This window comes from Dermacentor andersoni, unplaced genomic scaffold, assembly GCF_023375885.2.
Source record: "Dermacentor andersoni unplaced genomic scaffold, qqDerAnde1_hic_scaffold ctg00000041.1, whole genome shotgun sequence".
Taxonomy (NCBI): domain Eukaryota; kingdom Metazoa; phylum Arthropoda; class Arachnida; order Ixodida; family Ixodidae; genus Dermacentor; species Dermacentor andersoni.
In genome coordinates this window covers 3,192,841-3,213,531 of record NW_027314754.1, presented here as the reverse complement: position 1 = coordinate 3,213,531, position 20,691 = coordinate 3,192,841, and the positions used below count along the sequence as shown (strand labels likewise).

At 46.4% G+C, this 20,691-nt stretch overlaps 1 protein-coding gene across 1 annotated transcript in view; it reads right to left on the bottom strand.

The window, feature by feature from the left end:
* LOC126517962 (cholecystokinin receptor type A-like) overlaps positions 1–7,736 on the bottom strand; it is a 147,592-nt gene extending 139,856 nt beyond the window's left edge. Inside the window, exon 1 of the mRNA XM_055064356.1 lies at positions 7,460–7,736. The gene's annotated coding sequence lies outside the window, so the exon portion shown is untranslated. The remainder of the gene's footprint in view (positions 1–7,459) is intronic.
* Between the last annotated feature and the right edge of the window lie 12,955 nt (positions 7,737–20,691).

Genomic DNA, 20,691 nt, shown 5'->3' with positions numbered 1-20,691 from the left:
AACTTCTGCTTGTGGCACGACAAATTTTACGTTGTCTGCTAGTTGTATGCGAGATTCCTACATTCCTAGACAGGACCGGAACACGATAATATTCCCCAATGTGTGGTCCATATTTTATTTCTTTATTTTATATATGAGTGGATAGAGTATTTGCTAGGATACTAGCTGCAACGTGTTTTGAATGGTCCTGGGAACGGCAACTTAATGGGGAGGCAGAAGGCTACAGAGAAATAAAGCGATGTCATTAATATGGCGTCCTCAAAATAACTTTTCTTAAGGTAAATTATTCTGTGCCATCCACAGAAAGAAGGCTACGGGCTGGCAGCTAAGTATACTTATTAACTTGGTGTGCCTTTATTCTCAGAACTTTTACTATTGATCTACCATCCTCTGCACACAGAATACGAAAGGTACTTTTTTTTTTTCGCATAGCACCCGGTCCATTAGCTTGATCAAATCCTGAAAGAAAGTAAATTAGTAAGCTTAGAACTTCACGTTGGCAGTAAGATAATGCTGTCGAGAAATTATACGAACCGATCAAGCATAGACGGTAGAGTTCTGTCAGTTCTAAAAGAAGAACTTTAGTATGAAGCGGAGCACAAGTTCAACTGAACTTAGTTGTGCATTGGGCTCCAGGACGACCTTCGTCTTGTGGCTCTCGTTCTTACAGGGCAATATAATTATATCGCTTTGTATAACATGAAAATATTGGAGCCACAAAAAACTTCTGAAATGAAGTGTTGGAGTAATCATCTCCAACGGGCGCACTCGCGATCCTCTAACGATTGGCGCACGTTCCGTACGACGCTGGGGAGGTGAATTGAAATCTCCATTCTCCCTAACGTAAATCAAGCCCACAGCAAGCAGACCCTATTCATACGCTTCACCACCACCTCTCCAAATGTTTTGTAATATTCCCACGTAAATCCCAGGCACCATCCCCATTATTATTGACTGCCACCCCGTTCCGTTAATGTGACCTTACTCCAAATGCGTTTCGCAACGGTTTCCTATTTCACGTGATCAGTTATTACCCCCATTTTTCCTGACCCTTTTTACGTCATCTCACTGAGTTCTCTTCTAAATTATCCCCGCTTCTATCGAACTGGTATTAAATGTAGTAGCAGCTTCCGAAAGTGTTTGCAAGAAGCTTTTAAAAAGCAAGGCAAGAAATCTTATCAAGGTAAAATTTTAGCTTGCCTAGTTTTACGTGGTGAAGATATCTTGATACGAAATTAAATAGATGATGTGTTTTCTCTCTGTTTTCACCCTTGAGTTTGGCGGTACTCTAGACAAAGTCCAATTCGCTGATTGGCCCACACATCTGCCACGTCCATTCTGACTGGCTTGAAACGACGCCATTGCACGACGATCGAGTTTAGAATAATACCCTATGTCTCAAAATTTCATTACTCCGTAGCACTTCTCTCTGCGAATTCAAAACTGCCGTGAGCTGAGTTCAATTATTTTAGAACATACATGGAGTTTCACATAAGGAGTGGAGAGGAGGAAAAAAGCTGCATTCAGACTGCTAGGAATATAAAAATAAGATTGAAAGAAAAAAAGGTTGACAGGCGACGCAACCTGTATGTAGTTGACAGCGATGACCGACAGTATCTTGAGCCTGTGTTTGGTGAGAAAGGGGTGTGATCTCTGGTACGGTATGAAACAAATGGTTTATTGCAAGCATCACGCCGGAGCAATATTAAGTCCACAAGAACTAGTTGTTAAATCGCCTTCCAAATTTTATCATCACTTATTATCATCATCGTCATACTCATCTCATACCGGGAAAACACGGGGAAGGCGGGAGATGTAACTTCAAGACGATGAGCAGAACGAGAACAAGGTGAAAGCCGCAGTCAACGTTTCGACAAGTTGACGTGTCTTTTTTGAAAGAAAGGCCTTCAAGGCCTTGAAAAAGACAAGTCGACTTGACGGAACTTTGGCTCCGGCTTTCACCTTGTTCACGTTCTGCTCATTATCTCATACCCAATGGCACATGGCCAGCCCCAGGGGCTCATACCCACCGTCATCACATACCTAATAGCCCGAGCCGCACATGTTCCGTTTCAACACCCGGTAACCCCAGGGACACATACACTGTCGCTCATATCGAGTCGCTCATACGTAGCGGCAAATAACCTGTGACCCCGCGAATCTTCTATTTGGCCTGCACTGTCTACGTCATCACCCCACGTAAGGCGCTAGAAGCGCACATATCGCATATGGGAAAGTAGGAGTAACTCCAGAAGAAAGCCTTCGTCTTTAAAACAAAGCGCCTAATTACCGAGTTCAATTGGCACCGCGAAATAGATGAGGTTTCATTTTCCTCGCACATGTAAGCGTCTGCAAATTGAACACACGTCACGAGAATGCCAGGCGTTCGTTGATTTCAAATCATAACGTTGTGACGAATACATGTGGGTGCCGAGACTTCTTGCGCTTGTTATATGTCACGAAGGTCACGCTAAAAGGCTTACGTGGGTGGTAGAAGCATAGATGCACCGATTAGTTTTCCAATATCCTAGTAGCTACGGGTTTCAGATCTTATTAAAGGCCATCATGAAGGTGAGCCCTAGTATCAAAGTAAAAAGTGGTACCTATTCCTCGCTTGAATTTCTGCGACATGCTTCTTTATGGCTCGTGGCCATTAATTGCCTCGGTGATTACCGGATTGCTGTAGTAACTTCGTGCTAAAAACCTTCAAGGAAGACTGGAGCTTGAGGTAGGGCTGTTTATTAGGTGGTACTTCATGTTTTGCTAGAAAAACGATGTATGTGGTGTAGTTAGCGTGCCTTCTCAGTTCACTTTAGTGCAGGCGAGTTATTCGCAAGATACTCGCGTTTCCTTTCGTCAATGTTGCTTTTGGGTACCGTATTACTCTCTCAGAAATCGCACGTGCTAAGACGTGGCTCCTGAAAATACAAATAGCAGAATCCATTTTCAGAGCAACTGTAATATTAAGGTAAAAGCAATCGGCTTTCAACAGAATTAAACGGCGACGCTAGTGCGCGTAGACACAACGTTCATACAAGCGTCGTAATATATACACTGCTCAACCTCCGTTAGGACGCCGACTGAGAGATACGTCAGGGTGCGCTTATCGGGTTGTTTTTTTTTGCTTGTTTCTTTTTTGTGCGTCTTTAGTCAAGCTAACTGAGCGTCGGTGGCGTACGAGAGCCGCATTTGTTAAAAATGCGAAAATATTACGGCGCTTTGAAGCCATATGAGCACATAAAATGGTAGCGGAGAGCAAGCAATGTTCTGCTAAAAATGTCTCTCTATAAAGCCGACTTGACGCACCGTAGCCTCGACTCACGCGCACGGTGAGCATGTGTGTTGGCGTAGGCTGCTTCAGGCAATGTCAATGCAAGGCAATGGCAAGTGTGTGTCGTTAGAGGAGTGTAGGCTACGAAGATGCCGATTTCACAGCTACGGAATGGGGCAGCCGTCTGTGACCGCGCAGCGTGTTTTGCCGTAGAACGCAATCGCACACAATTGTGTACGTCGTAACCTCGCACATTTTCCTTCGAACGTACGTGTTATATAGATGCAGCCGATTTCGTGGTTGGAGCCGGATTCTCCACTCTTAATTTTTTTGGGACTGTGGAGTTTATTGCGTCATATAGCAAAGGCGGCACTTAAATTGAACAGTAACATATTCATCATGGAAGCACGTGGTTTGGCGTCGCCAGATAAGCTATCTTTCAATTTATTGTTCAGTTTTTTCGGCATTCTCTACGAAACAAAAAGTTACCCGCTGGTATATCCGCAAGCTAGAACGCTCGCACGCGTCCAGTGCGCTCTCAGTTCCATATTTTGACTATGGTAACATACGCGTACAAACCATCACGTTGGACGCACTACACCACTCTGCGGAAACCGGCGCTCTGTGCGAAGCAGGCCTAAACTTGGCTGGATACCGAACTCCTCGTATATCTCTGCAGCGTTTGTTGCGCTGCATCCTTCCTCGTTTTGTGAGCAGAATCTCAATGATGCGCACAAGCAATGTGCGGAAAAGCTCCCGGAGAAAACGGGTCAATATTTCTCGGACGTAGACTCCAGTGATGACGTGGAGTATGACGTTGCCGGAGTTCACTTCGTCAGTTCCGCTTTCGTTGCGAGTGCGAAAGAAGAGAAAGTGCAAGACGTGGAATCTACAGGTTTCTTTAGTACTGTGGAATACTGTGAAAAATAACTTTCAACGAAAACGTCGCCTTCTCTCCCTTCCGCCACCTGTATAACGGCACTCGGGGCTCGTCCGAAGGCCTCTTGAATGTGGAAATAATCCGAACGCCGCACATTTCATGGACGCATGCCTCAGTTAATCTTCAGAATTATTTCCAATGAACCAATACCTGCAGCATTTAACGCAAAACATGAGAACCTGAACGTGACTTCTGAAGAAAGCAAGCAAAAAGAGCCATGACCGGAAGCTCCCGATCTTGACAAAGGCAGAGCAAGCTCAGAGCCGTTTGACCACAAGATGTGCCACACTGGCTGACATAAACGAGAAGGGTGTTAACAGGGGGGCCCGATTATTATTAATCATATCATAAGAAGCCAACAAGCAATGACACCAATGCAAACATGGGAGAAAGTACTATAATTACTAATTGAAGTAAAGAAATGACAAACTCATTGAAATGAAAGTGGATGAAAAAACAACACACCGCAGTTGGGGAGCGATCCCACGTCTCAGAAATTTAGGTACAATTAATGAAACTCAAACTTGTGCTCATCGCGAGTTATGTCTCACAAGCGTGAAAGTTGTTGCAGAAAGTAGACGTTTTCTAGGCTACGGCGACCCCGCGTTCGATACGTACGGTCCATAAATGGCCTGACGAGGGGAGGAGGGGAACTCGGACAGCAAGAGGGATGCCGATGCCTGACCCCCACCTTTGACCACGGCAGACTCAGTACCAATAGGGAGCGAGCACGAATGCAAGGTTAGACAGTAGGACTTTCACTGCCCGTATCGTAAGTTAGGCATGTAAGCTTTGCAATGCCTAAGAAATCTCGCTTGTGCATCTGGTTTCGTTATATCTGTACCCTAGTGGCCATGCACTCTCAGCAGCTCGCACAAGACGTTGTCAGTACTCCACTGTGGCTGCTTCCTCCCCGATACAGCCTACCCAATATTTTAAAGCGAAGCTTTCTTTGCGAACCATCCCGAACTTTCCTGACCGTGCCTGCCGCCTGCTCCTGCTGCTGCTCGTGCGTCATCGCCAAATAACTCACACTCTGCTTCGGGATGGTGGTGCCACCTAGGAGCGATGGCTTGCACTACTTCGCCCGCAGCAGTAGAATGTACAGAGGAGCAGCCGGCCTGCGCATGCGGGTTGTTGGCAGCTGGTGGAGAGGGCGAGGGGGCCACGCGGCGGAGAGCCGCGGTGAGACGCGACAGAGGGCACCGGAGGAGATAGCCTCACATTGGGCATGCGTTACGCCGCCTGGCAACCGCATGGAGAGTCGCACCTGCGCCTCCAAGGGGAGGACGGGTGCCCGTAACAAATTGCACAGAAAGCCAGCTTGCCCCTTTCAACCAATACAACTCTGGTTGCGTTCAAAGGTGCATTGCATTGCAAAGCTCCTTGTTCTGGGCGCCCTTGGGCTGAGCCCGATGACAATGTGCGTGTGAACACTGCCTCGTTAGCTTCGCTGTATATAGATTCCAACAAGGCACGTTGGATCTGCTGGCTGCTTTTTCCTCTGCAAATGAGAGTGGCGGTTGAATGAGTAAAGTATTGATTGAATCATGTGCCATGTGCTGTGCTTGCTAGCAGTGACGTACGAGAGTGGCAGTTCAACTTGGCCTGTGAAACGGACCGTGAATCTTTTCGCGTACTTATTGCTGCAGTGCAGAATTGACGCACGCCTGCTGGTGATGCAGTTGTTGCATTTCTGTGACTTACGTGTTATGCTTCTTCATGCATGTCAGAGTACAGAAACGCCCTTTAAGGCGTAAGCCTTTAGTGAGTAACGAGTGTCCGTGCACAGTCCGTGGTGGACGCAGGAAAGCGGTGATCAATCACAGCCGGTGACATTGCGCTTGCATCTCATGGTAGCGGCCACGGCGGCGTCCGTTTGCAGAACAGTTCAGACAACAGCAACAGAGCCAGTCATAGGCTTTCGCCTATCGCAGTTTAGCTCAGCAAAATGCCCATAGATTTTGTCACCCGAGCGATGATCACCCGTCTTTGTGCTAAGCAATGAGGGAAACAAAATAATTGACCACACGATGAGACATAGCCACTTCGGAAAAATTATTCAACAATAGCTAGAATAAGGAAACTAGTGCAATAATTGGTTCACTGCATATAGAGTACGACACCAGCACCGCAGTAATAAAGATAGCGGAAAAAACATGTGAGTACGATGTGTTCTGATATGTACACGTGGGTAGGGGAGAATGACACCGGCATGAGGTAGCCTGTGTGTATATAAATTCGAAAATTGGGACATACGTTGCTCAGTGCACAATGCTGCACAGCGTTGCCTGGTGTGTCATGGGGGCACTCTCCCAAACTGCGTAATACAGGGAACAATCCAGAACTCTCGTGCACAGTACATGCATAGCGCGCAAGCATTGGTAATTTTGAAGTGCGGCATTTCGTTTGTCATTACTTGTTTATAAAAAAAGCAGCAGTGAGTTAGGGTGCTGTTTCGTTGTTTTGCTTCCTCTGCATGGCTTTGTACAAAAAAGACCTCCATAAAAGCCCAAGACTCATCGGATTGAGTGTAGTATTTGCATTGCATACTCCCAGACCATTTGTAGTCACAACAGACTTCCCAGCAATGCAATTATGTCAGCGCAGCCCCACTTCGTAAGCTTCTAGGGCGGAAATGAGTACGAACGTAAATTCGTTCAAACTTGTCTTGACATGTATACACTAAATATCTTGCAGTAAATCCACAGAATCGCATGTAAGGCATGCACACATGTAGTAATGAGGCCGTCTGTATAGGTTAATGGGAAACCGCATTAAAGCAGTGAACCGTACATCGGCTTGCATAAACTGAGCTTCGTGTTATAAAAAAATATGGGCGCGCTGCTTTCACGGTAGAATTATAGAACATTCCAACTCTCATGTTTGTCACCTGAACGCGGGATTCAGATTAGTGGTGCCGAAAGCACGTACTAAGGCGATTTTCGATGAAGTTCGCACATAACAGGGGCAGTGAGCAAAGTACGGACTTTATGGAATTACAGACGATTCACGGTGAAGCTGGCGCACTGCACAATAACAGAATGAAGTGTATAAATAACGGCACCGTTTTCGTATCTATGAAGGGGTGACATGGGGCACTGTCGCAAACTGCGTAATACAGTGAACAGTCCAGAACTGTCGTGCACAGTATATGCATAACGTGTTACTTTTCGACCAGCGAACACTCACTGCAGCACCGTCATCGCGAGGGAATTAGTGGCCAAAACAACGCGAAGAACACTCACCTGTCCATACGTCCTGCTTTCGGTAGGCATCGCCCAGTGAAGTGCTGTTTGTAGCAAAACTGGCTTAGAAGCAATGACGTCAATACATCCAGGGTTGCGGCCTTCGGCTGCTTCTCACAATAAACATGGAAACGTGGTATGCAGCCCGGTTTCCAGGCCACCACCACGTGATTTGCCGTCAGCGAGCTGCTCCTCCTAGTCGCGGCAGGTTTAGCTGTTCGATCGTAGCTACGTGATCCGCCACCGGAGCACGCGCCTAGGCCGCGCGTAGACCGGACGGCAGGAGCAAGGCGTCTACGACTGCGTTAACCGCAGCAGCCGCAGTTGAGGAGCTACATGGGCTCATAGCGCTCGTTGTTAAAAGACAGCCACAAATAGAGAGCTCTGCGCATAACGTACGCGAGTGTTTGAACAAAGCACAAAGAAACGGCGCGAAGGACCGAGAGAGGAAGGCCAGCTCAGAGATGGAGGGGCGTTGATACAAGCAGCGCGAACTTAAATTGGCGCGACAGTCGGCGACGCCAGCAAACGGAGGGAAAACATCCGGCGGTCCATGGTTCGTTAGGAGCCTTGTTCTGGGCTTCGTCTAAGCTTTCGCTCCAATTGGCGCCAGATTTCTGCGGAGCGGGCATGGTTGGACAGACGCACTGTGCTTGATGCGTGCTACAGCTAGTAGGCGTCGCTTACGCGAGCTGACCCCTTTGCTCATGTGATAGTGTCTTAGCATTTTTTGTTGTTTTTATCGATTTGCGCATTCGTTGCGTGTGTTCGCGAGAAACGCTTGGGCTTTTAGACCATTCCTGCTTCATTTTTTCCCGACTCAACCTACGCTAAACTCATTACTTTATTATAATGAGCGGTGATAAATATAACGCTAGATGTCCACTAAGAATGCCCTACGTGCGTGAATGCAGTCGAATTTATGGAGTCTTTACGATATCCCTCTTCCGCTATACTGAACAGAGATGAAGCCAAACTTGTAAAACGATAATCCTAGCATGAAAGAAAATGATTAACATGATTTACTAAATATGCGTCTTCTGCGTGTTCACTTGATCATTGTTTTATTTCAGGCCCGTTTATTTGTAACATAACTTGCGATTCATTTGATAAGTTCATGACGCCTTCCAATTTCTTCATGGAACCATTGAAAAATTGTTCATTTACTGTGCTGTAGCTTACTGTGAATTTCGGACGTGCTTCTGGTTAACCTCCTTGCCTTTACTCTCTTCTTTTATTTCTCACTCCCTCTCACAGTCATAGAAAATGACAGAAATTCGAGCTAAATCAATGCAAATCAGATGTGTGTGAGCTCTGTCTCGTTAATAAGACAACAGGTTTAGAAAATGTTCGTCGAAAATGTGCTGCACGCAAGCAATTCTTAGCAGTAAAGAATAAATGAAAATATGAAGGGATAAAACCAAACCTAACGGAGAGAAAATAAAAAAAATCCTTTTCCGAAGTTGGGCCATTCTGTCTCAACTTCCATGAATTATGAGATGCATTAGAGACGGCTGTTAAAACTTTAAATAAATGGTTGTGCGATGACATTTGTTTCTCTGAGAAAAACCAACAGCAAAAAGAAGTGAAAACGAGCTTTCATTGCTTGTCATGCCTACAAGGCTTAGTCAGTGGTCTGATAGGATGTCAGCTTAATGTACACTGCGCACCAATATGAAAGGGAACATCAAAAGTGTTCAAAGCATTTTTTTTTCTTTGTGCACACTTGTACACTTGTAATGAGGGGGAGTTTCGCGACGGTATAGAACAACCTAACAAATCCCAGCGGGTCAGATTCTGACTTGCTCGTTCGCAAGTCAGAATCTGACCCGCTGTGACCCGCTGTGAATCGCTGTTTGAACACGTACGCAATCTTCACTGTCATTACAACGGAAAACGCACCCAGCATCGTCGCACAGCCGTCCTGTCGTGAGCTTTCTGTGAACAAATTTTTAACCGTTTGTTTTTGTTTAAGCACTGACGAAAGCTACACAAGCTCCAACGTCTCTTCACGCGGCTATATTGTGGTGCTGCCTCTCGTGCATTGATTGAAACTGGTAAAACACTGCCACTGGTGTTCCTAATCACCGATACACTCGATTAAGTCAAGCAAATTTGCCTTCCCGTTTGCAGCCCTGGATCCGTGGCACTCGCGTGTGTGTTCCCGAGATCTGTGCTTCGAACGCAGCTTCACCGAAGGAAGTCATTTGTACTTTTACTCAGAACATTTAAACAACTACGTAAGCAGCTCGGGATCGCAAATGTTTGCGCGGAAAGGTCGCGTTTGTGTATGAGCAAGTGTGTGTGCGTGTGTGTGTGTGTGTGAACATTAGATCGGTTGTCACTATATTCTTTTCTCCACACTTCGACTGAAACGTTGTCGAAGATTGAGGAAGATGTGAAATCGAAGAGGAGTGGCCGGTGCTGTCTACAAGCACCATCTTCTTGAACACGGATAGCCAACATTTATGTTTAAGCAACTAAGTAAAGTTCTTTTTTTCTGAAATCTCTCCAGTCTTCTTTTTTTGTAGCTAAATTATTTCATAGCCTACACCGGTATCTGTTTTGAAATTTGAATTGAATTCTGGGTTTAACACGGCAAAAGCACGATTTGAGTATGAGTCGTGCCGTAGTGGGGGACTCCGCAGTAATCTTGACTACCAGGAGATCATCAACGAGCCCCAAAGGCGAGCGACAAGGGTTTTTTCGCATTTCGTCCCCATCAAAATACGGCTGCCGCGGCCGGGATTTGATCCCGCTACCTCGTACGTAGCAGCGCAAGACGATAGCTGCTAAGCCACCGCAGCGGGTAATGTCTATTTTAAGCAAACAAGTGTTAACAAGGTTTAGGAAGCCTCGAATAAATTATGCTTGGCATTGTATTTTTCTGACGTTTCAGTCGACTCTAGACTCCGTTCAACAAAGCTTTAAGGCAGAATCGCAAGTTTTTGCATAACTTTAACGCTAAATTAGTGAATTGCAATTTTTTTTTTATTTCAGCTGCTTTTCTTACTAGCAGTTGTGATGACGTAAGCATTTCCTCTCTTTTTCATTACTGTACGCGTGCTACCAGTTCTCGATTGCTTCCTAGAAACAAGCCTTCATTCAACGCACCAGCACTTTCACGCGTCGAGAAAAAGGCGGCGCAGCGAACAAGAGCACAATTTGGCCATGAAAGCGGACCTTAGAGCAGGGGGTCAACTCTCGTCAAGCGGATTATAGAGACGCCGGAGGATGGAGGCATCGAGTTTCGTCCTTGAATCTGACCCGGCTTTATTGGACAAAGAGGGTCCCCTGACGAGACGTCAGTGGGTGTTTTTGGTTCTTCTCAGTTGCAGACGGATCTCTGTCTCGCTCTGTCGCCTTCTTATTCTTGTGGGGGTGTCACCCGCCTTGCCGTAAGCTTCGGGCGTTGAGCCTTCGGTAGGATGTATTTCGTAGACTCTTGGGACGTGCACGAAATTTCGCTCAAAGGACGTGTTTCTACGCAAATTAGAAAAAAAAAGAAGAAACAAGAACCGCGCATTGGGAACGAAAGGAAGCAGATATATTGGGCGCCGTCACAACGAAGACTATTGCGAAACCACGCCTTATACTGGCGAGATTCTCAAAGTTCCAACGCATCGCTTCAAAGCTACTGAACGATGATAATGATGATGATGCTTGCTGATGGGGTCCCCTTTTAAACGGGTGGTAACAAATGCTCATCTGGCATGCGTGTGATATTTAGGTTTTCTTTTCAAATCTCGACTGCATTCTTGCATTTTGCCCATTCCGGCATTGTAAACTGCCGCCCTATGTTTTCCTTAACTTGTTCAAGAAAACTCCAATTGCTCCTTGCTTATCTCGACCACCGACAAATTAATGCTCCCATTAATTTTCAAGCCCAGGCTGTGGGCGTTCCTTGCGGTTTGTACTGGGTCAATATCTTTGCATTCATTACAATGCGGCTGTGTCATGCCCGAGTACTTTCTGCAGCAGACTCGTGCGATCCACCGCCACTTGGTATTCTCTGCTTTCCTGCAGCACATTCGAAGGCACGCACAAAAGTAGGCATATGCAGGAGAGAGCAGGACAGAGTTCAAACGGCACCAGCCGAGTGTTTTGCCCGAGTAATCGCCACATTGCCTGACCTAGAAAGCAAACGTTTGGCAGCCATAACTTTAGTTGATTGCGCCGTATTATGTACTATTGTTGTTTGGTAGTAAAAGGACACTTACGAGTCATGGTACATCAAGGGATGTACATAAGTACATCACTTGACAAAATTACTCAATGTCCATTGGCTCAAAGATTGTAGCTCCCAAGGCTTTATTTACTTTTTCCGTCGTTGCTTGGGGGATTTAAAATTCCTCTCGGCTATTCTCTCTTCCATTATCGTCGTGGGTGCCACTGGTGCTGTACAAATCTCTATAGAACTCCTCAGCCACTTGAACTATCTCATCTATATTTGTAATGATATTGCCGGCTTTGTCTCTGAACGCATACATCGGATTCTTGCCTATTCCCAGTTTCTTCTTCACTGCTTTTAGGCTTCCTCCGTTCCTGAGAGTATGTTAAATTCTATCAATATTATAGTTCCTTATGTCAGCTGTCTTACGCTTGTTGATTAACTTGGAAAGTTCTGCCAGTTCTATTCTAGCTGTAGGGTTAGAGGCTTTCATACATTGGCGCTTCTTGATCAGATCTTTCGTCTCCTGCGATAGCTTCCTGGTATCCTGTCTAACGGTGTTACCACCGACTTCTATTGCACACTGCTTAATGATGCCCATAAGATTGTCGTTCATTGCTTCAACACTAAGGTCTTCTTCCTGAGGTAAAGCCGAATACCTGTTGGGTAGCTTGATCCGGAATGCCTCTATTTTCACTCTTACCGCTAACTCATTGATCGACTTCTTATGTACCAGTTTCTTCCGTTCCTCCTCAAGTTTGGGCTAATTCGAGTTCTTACCATCCTATGGTCACTGCAGCCCACTTTGCCGAGCACGTCCACAGCTTGTATGATGCCAGGGTAAGCGCAGAGTATAATGTCTATGCTATTTCTAGTCTCACCATTCGGGCTCCTCCACGTCCACTTTCAGCTATCCTGCTTACGGAAGAAGGTATTCATTATCCGTACATTATTCTGTTCTGCAAACTCTACTAATAACTCTCCCCTGCTATTCCTAGAGCCTATGCCATATTCCCCCACTGACTTGTCTCCAGCCTGCGTCTTGCTTACCCTGGCATTGAAGTCGCCCATCAGTATAGTTTATTTCGTTTTGAGTTCACCCATCGCCGATTCCCTGTCTTCATAGAAGCTTTCGACTTCCTGGTCATGATTTTTTTTAGTCCGGTGGAAAATTGCGCGGCACCGGGATTTGAACCACGGTCCTCTTGCACGCGAGGCGGATGCTCTACCTCTACGCCACCGCTGCTTTTTTTTTACCTTTATGCCTTTTATATTTTTTCGTGGATTTTTTTAATTCTGCGACTACCTTTTTTTCCTTTCTTTTCTTAAACATAGCAGGTACTATGCACTGAAGTGTTCTTTTACAGCTTTTCTAACACACACACACACAACACACACACACACACACACACACATACACAGAGAATCGCACATCTATATAAGTACTCGCCTATTTTGCAGGCGCTTCGTAGACACCTGCCATCTCTTGCTAAACTCATCTTCGCCGCCCAGCAGCGAACTTGTATACGCAAAAGCATCACAAAAGTGCGTCCACGCAGCTAGGACGTAGTCAGTTCGTGATCTCCAAATTGCATACAACCCTAGCAATAACAGGGTTTCAACACTGTTGTTTTTGTCATCTTCCAGTGTCAGAAATTTTACGTTATATCGATTTGGGTATATGTGCACGCCAAACACAATTCGTATGTTGTGCCAAAAGTGTACTGCGTTTGTACAAAACAAATATACGTGCTGCAATGATTCTGGATAGGGGAAGAGGGGGCAGTCCGTTGACCACGGCACGAAAAAACCCTTGTTACGTAGCCATGTTTTTACAGGTAAAACCTCGACATGCAACCTAACAAAGAAATCCTTAATCGCTGTTTTCACAGGATATTTTGGTAGGCGCTTGAAAACGTCAGACTCCAGCTGGCTTCCGGCTCGGGACCGATATAGTGGTGGTTGGAAAAGCATATCTATAGTGCTCCAGTAGAGGCTCTTCCGCTTTAGATTTTTTAGGTACTCTTGAGAAAAACGCTTCTCGAAGAAGCGAGCTGCCTACTCCACCTCCCTGTGGGATCTTAGGGTGCGGGCTCGTGGGACTCCCTGGGCACCATCGATCCACTCGCCTAAGTACCCCCCTCCTAATTGTTTGAAAGAATGACGTGTAATGTGATGAGTTTGGTTTTTGAAAAAAAAAAAGTACCTGTGAATTTTGAGTTTTACCTCTACGTTTACCAGCCCTAGGCCTCCTTTTGCCTTACTTAAGAATAAATTACTGCGCCTCATGTGCTCAAACCATGACTCCCAAATATATGTTGCGCAAAATTTATGTACTCGATTCACCTGAGCCGGCAAACAGGGCATCACCTGCGCTGAGTACCATATAGCTGGAAAGAACACAGTGTTACACTCAAAGGCTCTGTTCATAAGCGGGACCGTTCTCCCGTGCCACTGTTGCACTTTTGCCGCGAGAGTAGCACTTCGAATTGGATTTTCTGCATTCTGTAGGTTGGCAATATCAGAACACACACCGAGGTAGCTGATGATTTCAGACGTCCACTTCACCTCTAGGAAAGTGGTTGGTTTTAAGTCCCATGCACCTAGCCATGCACCCGAGCACTTTTCTCGATTCACTTTAGCCCCAGAAACTTTACAGAAGTCCATGACATGCTGCACTCCGTGGCGCATTTCCTCTCTAGAGGCACCGACAAGCGTAAGGTCGTCGGCGTAGGCAAGGACTTCCAGAGGAGTATCTGCGAAACTGAAGCCTCTTATGTTGCTGTCGTTCAGAATTGTTCGGCGCAGGGGTACCAAGTACAGAGCAAAAAGAAATGGTGACATGGGGCATCCTTGCCTAACGGACCTGTTGACCTCTAGGCCACCGCTGCGCCTACCGCAGGAGAGGTATCGGCGCAAAAAATACCTGCGTCATCGATTGGGCGGACGCGTATAGTTCGTACACATGAAGAAGAACATGCGTACGAGGAGCGCCGGAGGGAAAAGCAAGGAGAATGTAAACGGCGGCGGCGCTATACGACTTCCTACGAAGGACGTTCCTGTGATGCTGAAAGAAAACGACAATCGCGAGCCCGTGCACCTCCGAAAGAGCAAGGAGGCCAGAGTCGCAGCGCAAAAAATTACTACCATTCCGCTCTGTGAATATGGAATGGCAGCGAAAGCACTTTGCTTTCGTTTGAGAGCATTGAATGTCGTCAGCTTTCGCTGCCATTCCGTCTTCACAGAGTGGAATGGTGGTCATTCTTTTTCGTTGACATGTAACCTTTTTTTTTTTCGAAAACTGCTGCTCTATTTTATCTGTTTTAATTATTTTATTTTCATGCCAACGACGGCAGTGCTTTAGGTCATCGACAATTCCCGAGACATCGTTCGTATGTTATTTGCAACCGAAAAGCGGAACCCTTGGGAACCCGTTATTATTCTGACTATACGAATATTATCATAAGGTGAATTTCTCTCGGTAATATGTAGCAAAACTATGGCTGATGCATACAGAAAGACTAGCATATACAATATAAAAAATATATAAATGCGCAATTCTCCCTTGTATTTCGTGCTATCCACGAAAGAGTCATACGGTATCTCGGACCTCCACATCTGAAAATGTGACCTTCGCCGCACTTCCATTCCATTTGTGCGCACTACACGGCTGGGAGATGCTCCACACATCCCTGCTTTTCCTGACGTGGGGCAGACCCGACGCCAGTATGCCCCGGGGCCTAGCGAGTGCATCATCTCAGCAAGACCGACTCTGTGCCGACTTACTGCGCGGATATCCACTGAAATATGCAGCAACGACTGCTTTAGCCTTCTTTGCTCCGTTTCGCTTGAACAGAGCTTCCGTGCGCTCTATCTTTCTTTCTTTTGTTGATTCAGCCACGCCCGGTTCCTCGACTTCGTTATGCTGCAAGGCCCGGTGTTGTGTCCGACGAGAATCTCCTTCCAGCTCAAGCGTCCGCGCAAGATGTCTGATATCCTGCGCAAGTTAGGCGCCCATCTAGTTTGATGGAAACCGGGAGTCTGTAGCCTGCCCTCGTGGCCGCTATGGGAACTAGGAGCGCAATCACTCGGCTCACTTCGTAATGCGATTGTCCCGAAAAGTCGCTCAGCCGCTACTGAACATTTGATTTTCCGACATCAAGTTGCAGGATAAATGGAGAATGAAGCAAGAAGTACCCTTGCACCCAGAAGCTAGAGCGACTGTAAGTACACTGAGCTGCCATTGTACGTGCATGAATCGGCAATGACAGCCTGCCTTACTATTTCAGTATAGCAATGAATGCAGCATAGAACTTACAGTTTGACGTTGTCCCCCCCCCTTGTGCAAGCGGCTATCGTTATATATATATATATATATATATATATATATATATATATATATATATATATATATATATATATATATATACATATATATATATATCTGATTAAGCTAACAGCGTGAAGATGGAACTTGGACAACAAAAGAAGAAAGAAACGAACAGGGCGTCTACGTAATCTTTGCTCTGTTACAGTTGATCAAAAGTAACAGGTCTTCGCATGCGCTATGATTATTGGAGTGGCTGTTTCGGCTCTCTCGCGGTATTTAAACAAAGGCAAAAAAAAATAGCACGCAATACATTTTCATACATATAACCATCGGCGTGGCAATGACACGCACCTGATCGTAAGCTTACTTCAACGATCATACTAAGGTGTAGTTCTACAAAAACTAGAGTAATTACCGCCAGTTAATTCAGCAATTACAGTGCACATACACCTCTTATCAGTATAATTCACCTGTTATTCACTAAGTGGTGAAAAACATGTTGCAAGGAGCACAGAAGTATATAAGAGGTCTCGTATTAATTACTATAGGTAAAGAATCTTCCCTTAGCGTGTGTATCATAAGAATAATGCTATAGGGTGAACAGCATCAGATAATTTATTATACGCTAGAATAATATGAAGTAGAACAATGACAAGAAAATAATAAACATAACATTACATGGTGTATTTGTCTATGCTACTCCTGGATGCGTGCCTTGGATTCATCTGGTGCTGTAGTTTTTCTCTGGTTATATTATTTTCGTGCATCAGTAACAGGCAACGACGTTTGTGCTGAACCCTGAAGACTCCTACTCTGCTGGAAGATACTCCCCGCGGAGCTTGCCATAGAAGACATGGTATTGAACTCGTCTGGCGGTCAGCATAGAGCGCCCGCGGCTCGGAAGCGGCTCAATTCGGCAGTAGGATCCGACGCTGGTGATTCCGAGTTTTCTGACTCAAGATCGGAAGATTCGGATGCTTTCATACCTGTCAAGCATCGCCGTCCAAGACGGACGTCTCCAGCATCGTCCTCAAGTGAAGAGACTATCATATACAGCACCATCCAGACTACGACAGTAGCTTTCATGCCCGTTGACGCGATGGTAAGCCTGAATGCTATCTCTCGACAGGAACTTAATGATTTTTTCTTCAAACTTGCCCTTGGACTAATCCAAGAGGTTCGCGTGAACCGCTGGAAAAATGTCATTGCTGTTGAAACAACTGATGACAAGATGGTGCAAACTCTACTTGGTTTGTCTGAAATCTGTGGGGTCCACACGCGTCCCTACATACCACAGGGTACAGATATAGCAGCTGGTGTCGTATCTGATGTGGACTTGAATCTCAAAGACGACGTTTTCAAGAACATGATCGTTTGCACGCCACCATGCAAAATAATTAGCGTTCGAAGGCTAGGCTCGTCAAAGTGTATAAAAATACTTTTCACCTCTGGCAAGCTGCCTAGTCATATAAAGGCTGGACTTGTGCGCTATCCTGTTCGACCTTTCGTACCACAGCCTTCGCTACGTCATAAGTGTTTTAAGGTTGGTCATGTTCAGGGCTTTTGCACCAGAGATCTGGTTTGTTCCAAATGCGGTAAGAATCACCATGTGGATTCCTGTGAAGGTCAGGCATATCGGTACCCTAACTCTAATGGTGAACATTTGGCAACGGATAAAGAATGTCCCTCATTGAAGAATGAACGAAAGGAACTAAAAGAGAAAGCCAAAAAGAAGGCCGCAGGAGATGAAAGCTCCCGTCGTTGTAGTGCTGCCCCAGCAACTGGAAAAGCAGCGTGTTCAAGCAATGACAAAGACAACGCATCGGAAGATAGGGGGGGCGGACCTTCTGCCTCTCAGACACATCGTGGCCAGCGCTGCCATCGAAATCGTTGGAACAAGTATCTACAAAGACTTCGACCACAGTGGAAAGCACTGCAAACAGAGTACCTAAACCGGTATCAGCCAACGACGATTTGCAACTTGTCAATCTTCTGAAGGTGCTTGTCAACGTCATCAGATCTCTAATCGCCGCTCACCAGACACCAGCAGCGTCAGCAGCAGAGTAACTTTTGGAGACCCTCGTTTCAGACCTCGACGGCCTTCACTAGACGTTTTACCGGAAACGATTTTACCAGTTGTCAGCAGCCTCGCCCCTTTGTACTGCAATGCCATCTCAGGTCGATGCGAACACGGCACACTGATCTTGTGCTTCGAATCATCGCTATGAAGACTCCACCAGACGTTATAGCGCTTCAAGAAACTAACGTAAGGAAAGACGAATATCGATTGCCAGGCTTCGTGGGTGTCTACAGTAGCACTCGATGCGCAGAACCAGCTTGTGGCTCTTTCCAGTGTGTGGACACGGCGCATACGCGCAATGCTTCAAAAGCATCAGTCTACGTGCGTGCTGACTTGGACTTCGCGGTTCTTGACACAGACGGCATCTGTGACGATGAGTTTGAGTGTGCAGCTGTTACTGTGAGCCTCAGTGGTGCGTCTACGACCGTAGCAGGCCTACACGTTCTTCCGATACCTCGCTACTTGAGTGCTTAGTGTCTCGGTGTGGTGCGTCGTTTCTGTTAAGCGGAGATTTTAATGCGCACCATCCACGATGGTGTAGCCGTCCCCAAGACAATCGTGGGGCAAAGATTAACGAGATCATTATCAAGAACGATCTGTAAATACTTAATGACGGTTCACTTACATTTATAGGTAGAGGAAAGGAGCATTCCGTTTTAGACCTTGCGATATCAACCAGAGATGTCTGCCTAGCCTGGTCATGTGCACCTGACCCGTGGGGCTCAGATCACCTACCTATTTGGTTAACACCAACACATACTGCGGGCCGCCAGGATATCGTTTATACAGTGACTAACTGGGACAAGTTCCGTCAGCTGATCACAGAGGCACTATCTCAAGACAGCCTGTTTAAACTTATGAGTGAGTGCTTACGAGAAGCTACAGTACAACGACGACGGAGTATCGGCAAACCAAACCCTGATCTAAAGCTTTTGCGGCTCCGCGCATGTTGAAGGCGCGCTTATAGACGGGCACAGCGCTCTAAACGACGTACCGACTGGACTATATATAACCTCATTGATGCAGCCATACGGCGGCATACAAAACAACTTCGTCGCAAGAGCTGGGAGGCTTTGTGTAGTTCGTTGGATACTGGAAGTGGTTTTGGAAGTGTAGGCTCTCCGCACTCCTGAAATCTGCAAGAATCCTACGGCTGCATTGAGCATAGCGACTGGCCAGTCACCAAAAGTAATAGCGGAGGCATGTGCAGACATTTTAGTCTCTCCTGCATGCAGTGACACCCGCAAACAGCGACCTTCCTTCTTTGACAAGTCACAGCACCATAACCGCTTCCTGCGATCCAGCCTACCAGATGGACGAGGCAGATTTCACTCTTGAGCAGCTGCGACACGCGCTGAGCCTCTCCAAACGCCGCACTGCTCCAGGCGAAGATGATGTGACGTATCAAGCATTGCGGAACGTTGACAAGCGTTTTCATGACCGTATATTGGACGAGTGTAATGAAGTAGGGAGAACCTAATTCCTGCTCAGTGGAAATTGTCCGTTGTAATACGAATTTTAAAGCCCAGGCGTCCTGCAAAGCACCTCAAGCCCTACCGGCCAATACCCCTAACTTCAAATGTCCTCAAGTTAATGGTGCGAACGGCCTTGTTTCGCTTAGATGTCAGGCTAGAGGAGGTGAATTTTTTCCCTGATGTCATGAGTGGCTTTCGTCGCCACCGTTCAGCTCTGGACAGCATATCAGACCTTATCTCAGCGCTCGAATTTGTTAAAGGAAACAAATATTCCGCCTACATGCTCTTCCTAGACATACAGCAAGCTTTTCATTCAGTTTCGCATAAGGCGATTATTTCCGCTCTTGCAACCGCGAGAATTTCGCGGTCGTCTGCTCCACTTTCTGCATAATTTTCTATCGGAGCGCCGGATGAAAGTGCGTGTTAGAGGAATAACTAGTGAACACCGAAATGGGAAGTTCGGTGTCCCACAGGGCAGCGTATTATCACCGCTTTTGTTTAACACCGTACTCGCCGCGCTTCCAAGTCGTTTGCCTCGGGACAGTGCCTTCCCTGTGAGCATAGCTGTCTACGCAGACGACATTGCTCTCTGGATAAGCGGCCCTTCGCACCTTGGTCCGCAGCTTCGTGCAAGCTTGCAAAGAGCTCTAAACGCTACTTCGGAGTACTTGGGAGAAGATTGCCTGCTCATATCACATGCTAAGTCGGCTGCAATAGCATATCACCCTAAACAACGCGCTCGTCGAACAATGAGCCGACGGTATCTTGAAGAAACGCATGTAAACTGGTTGCGACAACACCGTTATTTGGGGTTAATTGTGGATGATCGCATCTCTTGGTGTCCTACCGCTAAATCTGTACGACGCAAATCGCACTCCCTCCTTAAGTATGTGGCCGCCTTGACTGTTAGAGGTGCTGGCTGCGACCAAACAACGGCTCTCCAGGTGTACCAGTCATCTGTACTCTCAGTTATGATGTACGCATTACCAGTCCTGAACATACCACCTAGTTTGATGACCCAACTGGAGCGAGATCATCACGTTGCGCTTCGACTAATGCTTAGATTACCCGCTGAGGCGCAATCAATTGCATTGCTCACTGAAGTGCGTCAGTTACCCCTGAGGCTGCAAGCAGACCAGAGAGCTCTATATCATATTGAGCGTCTGCAGCGGGCAT